The 8,793-nt window shown below is 42.1% G+C and overlaps 1 pseudogene; it reads left to right on the forward strand.

Moving 5' to 3' along the window:
* Positions 1-7,913: 7,913 nt before the first annotated feature.
* Positions 7,914-8,359, forward strand: LOC101588495 (annotated as a pseudogene).
* The last annotated feature ends 434 nt before the right edge of the window (positions 8,360-8,793 follow it).

Raw genomic sequence — 8,793 nt, forward strand, 5'->3', positions numbered from 1 at the left:
TGCTTTGAGATTTGTCTGTAGTGGAACAAACAATCTATTGAAAAGGGGAAAGTTCTAGGCCTTTGTCACTTTTGCCCAGCCTCACTGCACTGCATTCACAGCAATAAAGAACTTCCTGCTGCATTCAAGTGAGTGAATGTGTTTGTGTCATCTTTCAAATCGTGTGCCGCCCATTTTCCAACAGGACGTCTGCTCCTAGGGTCTTATTCTGCTGCGTGGTGGGTTGGACAGATAGATTCCCGAGTTTTGGTTACATCGAGCACAGATTTCCTAAGTGCACATCCACTGGCAAAGGAGAAAGCAACTCCATTTTTAAAGATGAAAGGCTGAGGTGTTCTGGTGGTAGGAATGCAAAAGTGGGGTCAAGGTGACAGGAACATAAAAGGCACACAAATACACCAGGCTGTGCATTTTAAAGGATGTGCTTCTCAGCCCAGGGCCTCTCTCTGGGTCTCTGGGTAAGACTGACAGCAGTGCCTGACAGGGGGTTCAGTCTTCTCAGAGGCACTGTAACTGCACGTGTATCCCAGAGTTCCCTCTCAGAACGTTACACATGAGGTGCAGTCTGTGCCTGTCAACCTTTAATGAGATCAAATGGGGAAAGTGTTCCTGAAGGCCAGGGCTAGCATGCCTGTGCTCTGGTCTGGCGCTGCAGAGATCTTGTGTACTTTTGTTATGCTTCTCCCTGCTTCTGTCAGAACGTTAGGTTAGGGAGGGGAGGCATAGCCTGAGGTGTTTCCTACATTTAGCTGGTGGGGGGTAGTGGTCTCCACCCCATTGTGCTACCTGCTCTACTGGGCCTCCTTGAGGTCGCCCTCAGAGCTCAACCATGCCTTTGCCCCTGTGTCACTGTCAGTGCAGGTCAGGAATCCTTTGTTCCTTCACACTCTGCTCATCGTGGCTTATGTGCCCCTCAAAGCAGAGTCCTTTCTCATTTGGAGATGAAATAGATGCCAGAGACAGAGAATCATCCTTTCTCTTTTATTATTCATTCTGTGTCACAGCATTTGTTGGAAACTGGGAATTAAACCAGGGAAAAGCTGTCCCACACTTGTTTCTACTTATTTTTTAAAATTTTAAGAAAGGATATGCCTTATTTTTTTAAGGATCGGCCTCAAATAGGCCTCAAGACTCACAGTCTTAGCCTCTTGTTAAAATGGTGCTGGAAACTGGGCTTTCCACATTCCGAAGGCTAAAATTACACCCATGTCTATTACCATGTGTTAAGCTCCGGTCAATATGGATCAAAGACTTAACCATTGAAACAGAAATATTATATCTTCTGGAGGAAAATGGAGGTAAAAATTGTATAGATGTAGGAGTAGGCAGAGTTCATGAGCAAAAACTAAATTGCATGGGAAACATTTCAAAGAATCAACAACTGGGATCTCATCTTTTTGTAAATTATCTGCACTTCAAAAGAAATCTCCAACAGGCAAAAAAAGAAAACCTGCAATCTTGGAAAAATTTATAAGCAACAGTCCATCCCACAAGGCCTTTTATCTAGGACATTTAAAGAATTTAAAAAATCAGAGGGCTGGCCAGATAGCTCAGTGGACCTAAGCTCCTGTTTAGGCAGAGTGCAGTGGCAGGGGTTCAGTCCTCAGTGTGCCGTGCCAGCCCCACCCCAAGGGAAATCTAAGAGGGGATGGAGACTGGGTATGGTGGCATGTGCCTGTAATCCCAGCCCTGGGGAGGCTGAAAACAGGAGAATCACTACAAGTTGTAGCTTTGTAGTGAGACCCTATAGATCCTGTACTAAATACCAACCAACAAACAAACAAATAATTAAAAAATCAGACCCCCAAATTCAAAGACCCAATCAGAAATGGTCATCTGACATGAATACACATTTTTAAGATGAAGAGATACAAATGGCAGCTAAATATATTGACAGGAAAACTGTCAGGGAAAAGGCACCCTCAGACCCACACAAGCCCACACTCATGGTAGCTGGCACAAAAGGAGCAGTTTATTGACTGAAGCTAGCATGTGCCAGGCTGCTCAGTGGATCTGAGTAGCAGCAATGGCTGGGAAGGCAGGGACTTTCTAGAGCAATGAGCGTGTGGGGACCGGGAAGGTGAGTCACAGAGTGTCCCTGGCTGGCCCAGAGTGTTCTGGGAAGGCGGGAATGGGGAAGAGGAATCATAAACTGTCCTTGGCTGGGTCACAGTGTTCTGTGCACAAAGTGTACAGTCCTTGAAACAAGCTAAAACAAAGCTATATGTGTAAGCAGCTAGATGTAGACATTCAAGGTTAAATCTTTCAATATTTTTTTTCTTCTTTTTTTTTTTTCTTTTTTTTTTTTTGGCAGAACTGGGATATTGAACTCAAGCCCTTGCACTTGCCAGGCAAGCACTTATTTAACTAAGCTATCTCCCCAGTTCTCCAAATTTTATTTATTTATTTATTTATTTATTTATTTATTTATTTTTGTGGTACCGGGGATTGAACTCAGGACCCTGAGCTTGCCAGGCAAGCGCTTATTCTACTGAGCCATTTCTCCAGTCCTCAAGGTTAAATCTTTGCAGCACAGTTGTGGCTGGCACATCCAGGAACATCAGAAGTGGGAAGCAGGGAAAGGGGCCCATGGCTGGGTGCCTAAACATATATGAAAAAAATATTCAACATCATTGTTCATTTTGGGGGGGCTCATGGGTTTCCTCAGTTGTTCAAGCACCTGCTGGGGCAAACCAAGTCAGGCACAAGGGACCATGGTTCAACTCCCAGTTCCCTATACCTTACCAGACCTGCCCTTAAGGCAGCATGAGCCAGCCCCTCCAAAAGAAAAAATGGTCATTTAAGAAATGCAAATTAAAACAACCCTGAGATTTCATTTCACCTGAGAAAAAAATGGCTAACTTCAAGAAGTCAACCAATAACAAATGCTGAAGCGGCTGTAGGGGAAAAGGAACACTTCTCTACTATAGGCAGGACTGCACATTGGTACAACCACTGTGAAAATCAGTGTGGAGATTACTTATAAAGCTAGGATTGGAGATCCCACTCAATTTAGCTAGTCCTCGCCTAGATTTTTTTCCAGAAGAACTGAAAGCATCATACTACGGAGATATGTGTACTCATGTTTATAGCAGTGTAATTTCTCATAGCTGAATCTTGGAAACAGCGCAAACACACATCACCTGAAGGATGGAAAAATAAGATGTCATATTTTTAGGCAATGCAGTATTATTCAGCTATAAAATAGAATAAACCTGAGGCTTCTATCAGTACGTGGATGCAAATAGAGACCATACTGTTAAGTGAAGTAAATCAGACCCACATGTGCAAACATCACATTGTCTCCTTAGTGTAAAAACTTGAAAGAGAAAATAAAATCTGAACAGTACAACAGATTCTTGGAAAAAGGAAAGAACCTATTCAAAAGGAAGGAATTGCTAAGTCGAGAAGGACAGGAGAGCAAGTGTGGTAAAGAGATATATGTATGTGTACAAGCAGGATGGTTTGGACAACCGTCCTGTGGATTTCTGCTGGCCTATGGCAAGGAGCAATTAATGCTCAATTTGTTTATCTCCTCTTTTCAATTATTTCTCCTTTGTCTCTGCCTAACCTCTCATATATTTCTGATTTTCTTTCTTTCTTCTTCCAATTTTGCATGCATAAATCTGGTAATAGGAACAACACTGCATTACAACACATACTGTGCAATTTATATTATTTTGTTAAGTGAAATTCTACATCACTTGTAGTTTTCTGTTTTTATACTACTTTGTACTTTCTTTAAAAAAACAAAGAAAAATGATAAAAGCTCACAATCTTCCTGTCCCACCACCCAACCTCTCATGTGCTGAGATTCCAAATATGCACAATTATTCCCAATGATCCCTAATCCTTCATTAATTTTTTAAAAATGTGAAATAAGTTCATGTTAAGAGCTCAGATTAGGAGCAGCCTTTCCTCTCATAACTAGAGAAAAATCTCAAAGTGCAAATATTGAAGGAAATGTCACAGGGAAAGCCAGAACCTGACCTAGGGATGATTTGCTCTTGTCTTTTTGTTTTGCTTTGTTTTGTTTTTCAGTACTGGAGAACAAAATCACTTCCTCCACTCAGAGTCACATCCCCAACCCTAATATTTTGGACAATAGTAACATGACTTATTATGTTACTAGTATCCAAGAATGGGCTTGAACTTGCAATCCTCCTGCCTCAGCCTGCCAGAGTGTTGGGATTCCAGGCCTGTGTCTCTGTGAGTATTTTTTCTACTAAGATGCCTTTCTATGCAGACTGGGCTGCTTTGAATTAGAATCCTGGCTCAAGCACCGGAGTGCTGGGTTAAGTACTCTTTTTATAAGGACTCATTTGGGATGCTGCTTTGTGTTGCGGGAAGGTACTACTGGCAGAGTGACTCCTGGCTCCTAACTTGAAGAGGGAGGAGCAGGAGTGGCTGGACAGCCAGCAGGGCACATGGGCAGCTGGTGATCATCTTGTCACTGCACAGCACTTAGAATGAGGTCACTCTGGGGAAAGGGGCTCAAGGCCAGGCCATTTCCTCAGGTTTGCTGGGGGAAGGAAGCTGCCCATAGGATGTCTCTCATGTGACTCTCGCCTGTTCTCTGAGGCACATGCAGCTGCACAGAAACCGCCACAGCACAGGCACACAAGACACACACACCCAGCAAAGCCCAACAATCTCTTTGTGGTTTTCACCATTTCAAGGTTGAGGGGGTAACAAAAGGCAGACAGGGTGATTGTGGATGAGAGAATCCTGAATCCCCCCCCCCAGGATCTGGATTTTTCACCTACCTGCATTCCACATCTCCCAATGTTATGGGTCGCTCAGAATAGGAACTAGATCAGAAGCCAGATTGGAATTTAAAGGACCCTTTATCACTGAGCTCAGGAGCATCAGTCAGTTCTCATGCAGGAGAAGACTGAGTGGCCCCTAGCCCAGGCAGCAAAGAGTTTTTAAAACAAAAACATCACATGACTAAGGGGTCTTTCACAGTTCAGGGATATGTGCAACTTGCCCATGTGGAGGCTTGTTGAGCAAGCTATTTTACAAGATACGTCTTAGGCTGATTATGTTTACAGGAATAGATTAGGGAAGGGAGGGAACCAGTTACTCAGTTTACTAAACAACCTTGAACAGGGAGCAACAGCACATTCCTTAGAGTAGATAACAGAAAGTATAAGGGAATCTAATAGTTTTCTATAGTTATAGCACAAAATTTAGTTGACTCATTACATCCAGCAGCAGCTCTCCTGGGAAGAAAGTGGCCAAGGGGGAATTCTCTGCCCCAGACTAAAGGCTGCCCTGGTTAGGAGAAGAAAGGGGCAGTATGTTAGAAGGGAGGATATTGAGGCCTCTAGTGTGAGGTGAGCCAGTGTGACCCATCACAACACCTACCTGGCAGTTCCTGTGCATTGGAGTGAGGTGGCCAGGCTTGGGCACTTCCTATCCTGAGTAACCATTGGTCCTGCAGGTCACACCTGGGAGAGGAACTAAAGACAAACCAAAGTCTTACAGAAGAGTTGGGATGTTCACACAGACTGCTGTCCCTGAAAGGGAAGGGTCTGATGTCAAGGAGATGCCTGGGAAGGATTTACCAGGCAGTAGTGTAAAATTGCACATTTGGGAATGGGGTGTGCATACTGAGAGCAATGAGTGTGTTATTTCCTGGCAGTGAAAACACTCATGCTCTTCTTGAGTTGGAGGAAACTCCAAGAAAAGATGGCCCATTACTGCCAGAAAGGAACTGCCCATTTCATAGGAATGAACCCACTTGTTCTTTTGGTAACATGTTAATAAGCATTTTTTGAATTCTTTCAATATGCTCCTTTATCTTAGGATCAGGTTCCTGCACCTTATTATTAGGCCAGTTTATAGAGGTATAATATTCTGAGGAATTTGTAGTGCGAAGGGTCTCAAAGGAATAGAGTCTTACAGGTTGTCAATGGAATGCTGGTGTGGACCACATTGGATAAGTTAGACTGGATCCCGGGATGTACAGTGTCTTCAAATATTAGTACTTTCATGGTGAATAATGATTTCATTCCAAATAAGAATGTACATGATAATAGATAGACAGACAGACAGACAGACAGACAGTATAGAAATATAGATACAAGACAAAAGCCTAATGTGCTGAGGGAGCAAGGGGCAATACACAGAGTCCAAGGGGAGCTGTTGTCTCTCACTTGTAAACTCCAGCAAGTGGGAGCCGGGGAGGTGGCTCAGTGGAATAAGTGCTTCCCTGGCAAGTGCAAAAAAAAAAAAAAAAAAAAAAAAAAAAGTAAACTCCAACAAGCTTGTTTTCAAGGCTCCAGATAACAGCTTCTCCTGCTAGTGCCCTGTCAGTTCTTTACTCCCTCGCTTGGGATGCTATCAGCTAGCACTGTGTAAACTTAGTGTTAGGCAAATGACAGAACTCAATAGAGTAGTTTGTGTTCACCAAAGTAATTATGCACATTCCTTACCCTGCCTTTAACCCTCAATAAATGTGAGTTGTTCTGAGTTCTGGGCTCACCTGGATTGAGAATAATCTCAGTGAGACCTCTGAAGCTATATTCATCAGGTTTGTCGTGGTCTTGTGGTCCTTTCTTTTGGCACCAAGTCATAATATACAACAGATAGATAGATGATAGATAGATAGATAGATAGATAGATAGATAGATAGATAGATAGACAGATAGTAGATAGTAGATAGAAAGATAGGATAAGACAAAGATGTATAGAGAGATATATTAATTCTTTTTCCATGGTCTTAACTTCTGCTGCCATTGTCATCCATCTCTTGGTCTCCTTCCAATAGGCCAAAGCTCTTTCCTCCTGGTGAATGTTATCTGTTGTTTTTATGCTCTTTCATATTCTGATCTTGCCCTATGAGAAACCCTGTGAAATTCATGCTTATGTATATAATTTAGCTCCTTTAGCATGGCCTCAAAGTATATTCTTCTTCTTAAAATGACTTCTCTTTGGTAGAGGACTTGTGTATAGATTCCCCTTTTTCTTCTGCTGCTGGACATACAGGGTGTCTCCAAGATTCAGCTACTATGAGATGTGCTGCTCTAAGCACAGATATGCATGTATCATTGTCTTTAACTCTTCACAAAGACACCTAAGATGGGAATAGTAATGTAAATTAAATTTATAGTTTTAATTGTTTTAAGACTCTCCATACCAATTTTCATAGTGACTGCAAAGTCTTGGAGAACAGTAATGACTTCAGCTTTTGCAGCCAAAATGTTTTTTCGTTTGTTTGCAGTACCAGGGATTGAACACAGCACCCTGTGTGAAGCCAGTGCATTTGAAGGAAGAGGCATTTCCTTAGTCAGCTCTTAGAGATGAATATTTCATAAATTGGGTTACCAGTTAAACCATTTATGTAACTGCTCCTATAAGTAAAGCTATGGTTGTCAATCAGGGTTGTCAAAATACAGTACTTGAGGACTGGACAAATAGCTCAGCAGATTAAAGCGCCTGCAAACAGGCACAGGGGCCTTGGGTTCAATCCCTGTGCCTGCCCTGCTGGCCCCAGCCCCCCAGGATGCACTGAGATGGCAGAGTTCAATCCCCGGTACCAAAGACAAACAATTAAAACTAAAAATTTAATATCTGTGCTCTACAAACCTGGATTCTGTGAACATGAATGGTCTAAAATTTCTTTAGGGCTACAGCATACTGAGTGTCCCTATACAAGCCTCAAATACCTCCCTAAAAGGAAAATACTTAGAACATATTTGAAGTCCACGGAAATGGGCTCTTATGCATGAGATAAAGGACATGCTTTTAAAACTAGAGCCACCACAGCCAAAGGCAGCCCAGGGCATTTGTACAGGATGGGGGCTGGGGAGATAGCTCAGTAGAATAAGTGCCTGCCTGGAAAGCGCAGAGTCCTGAGTTCAATCCCCAGTACTGCAAAAAGAAAAAAAGGAACGAAACCAGGAACCATGCTTTTTTGAAGAACTGTGTTACAGATGCTTCACCAGTTTGTAACACATAAGTCTCAAGTAGCCAGCAGTTTAGTTCTTGAAAGATCATTGAGTGGCGTGCAGTTGCCTGGGCAAGTAGGTCAGGATCCTGTCATGAGACAGGTGGAAGGAAAAAGTCCAGTGACCATATTTCCTCTAGGAACAAAGATGTGGCAGTCAGGGGACAATGAAACATACCAAATAGGTGATGCCAGTCAAAAGACAACATGGCACTGAATAGCAGTATTTCATCCAGGTTTTAGATAGCATAACAGTATGTGAAAAAGGGGTTTAGAACTTTCATTTAAGGAAAAGTAGAGGATGGTAAATCCATGCATAAAGACAATGAGAGGTGACAAGCAATAACAATCATAGCAGACAACATTATTTATTTGGTGACCAGATAAAAGAAAAGGAATAAATAGATTATTCTTGGGCCATTGTTGGGATACTCTCATTTCTAAATCATACATAGTTTTTGTAGTTTTAAGGATAAGAATTAAAATGCTAATTTTTTTGCTCCAAATTCCTGATGCAATAAGGACTTGTTTATGTTGAGAAAAAGGACCCCAAACACCACGTGTTTACAAAAAATAACCCACAGTATCAACTTTAGAAAACAAAGACTATTACACTAATTTTACTAGAGGATGCATTTGACATACATTCACAACAAAAATACAATGTTACATTTGTGTTTGTCAGCCCCACAAAGTACTTGATATGGGGTGATACACATAACTCTTAAGTCTAACAAAGCAGCTTTCAAATGCTTCACTAAATGAGATTGCCTTTGCAGTTAGGGAAGCAACTACTGAAATCATGTATAAATGGACATAACTATACTGCCTGTATAATG

The sequence above is a fragment of the Octodon degus genome, unplaced genomic scaffold (assembly GCF_000260255.1).
Source record: "Octodon degus isolate 3935 unplaced genomic scaffold, OctDeg1.0 scaffold00525, whole genome shotgun sequence".
Classification (NCBI taxonomy): Eukaryota; Metazoa; Chordata; class Mammalia; order Rodentia; family Octodontidae; genus Octodon; species Octodon degus.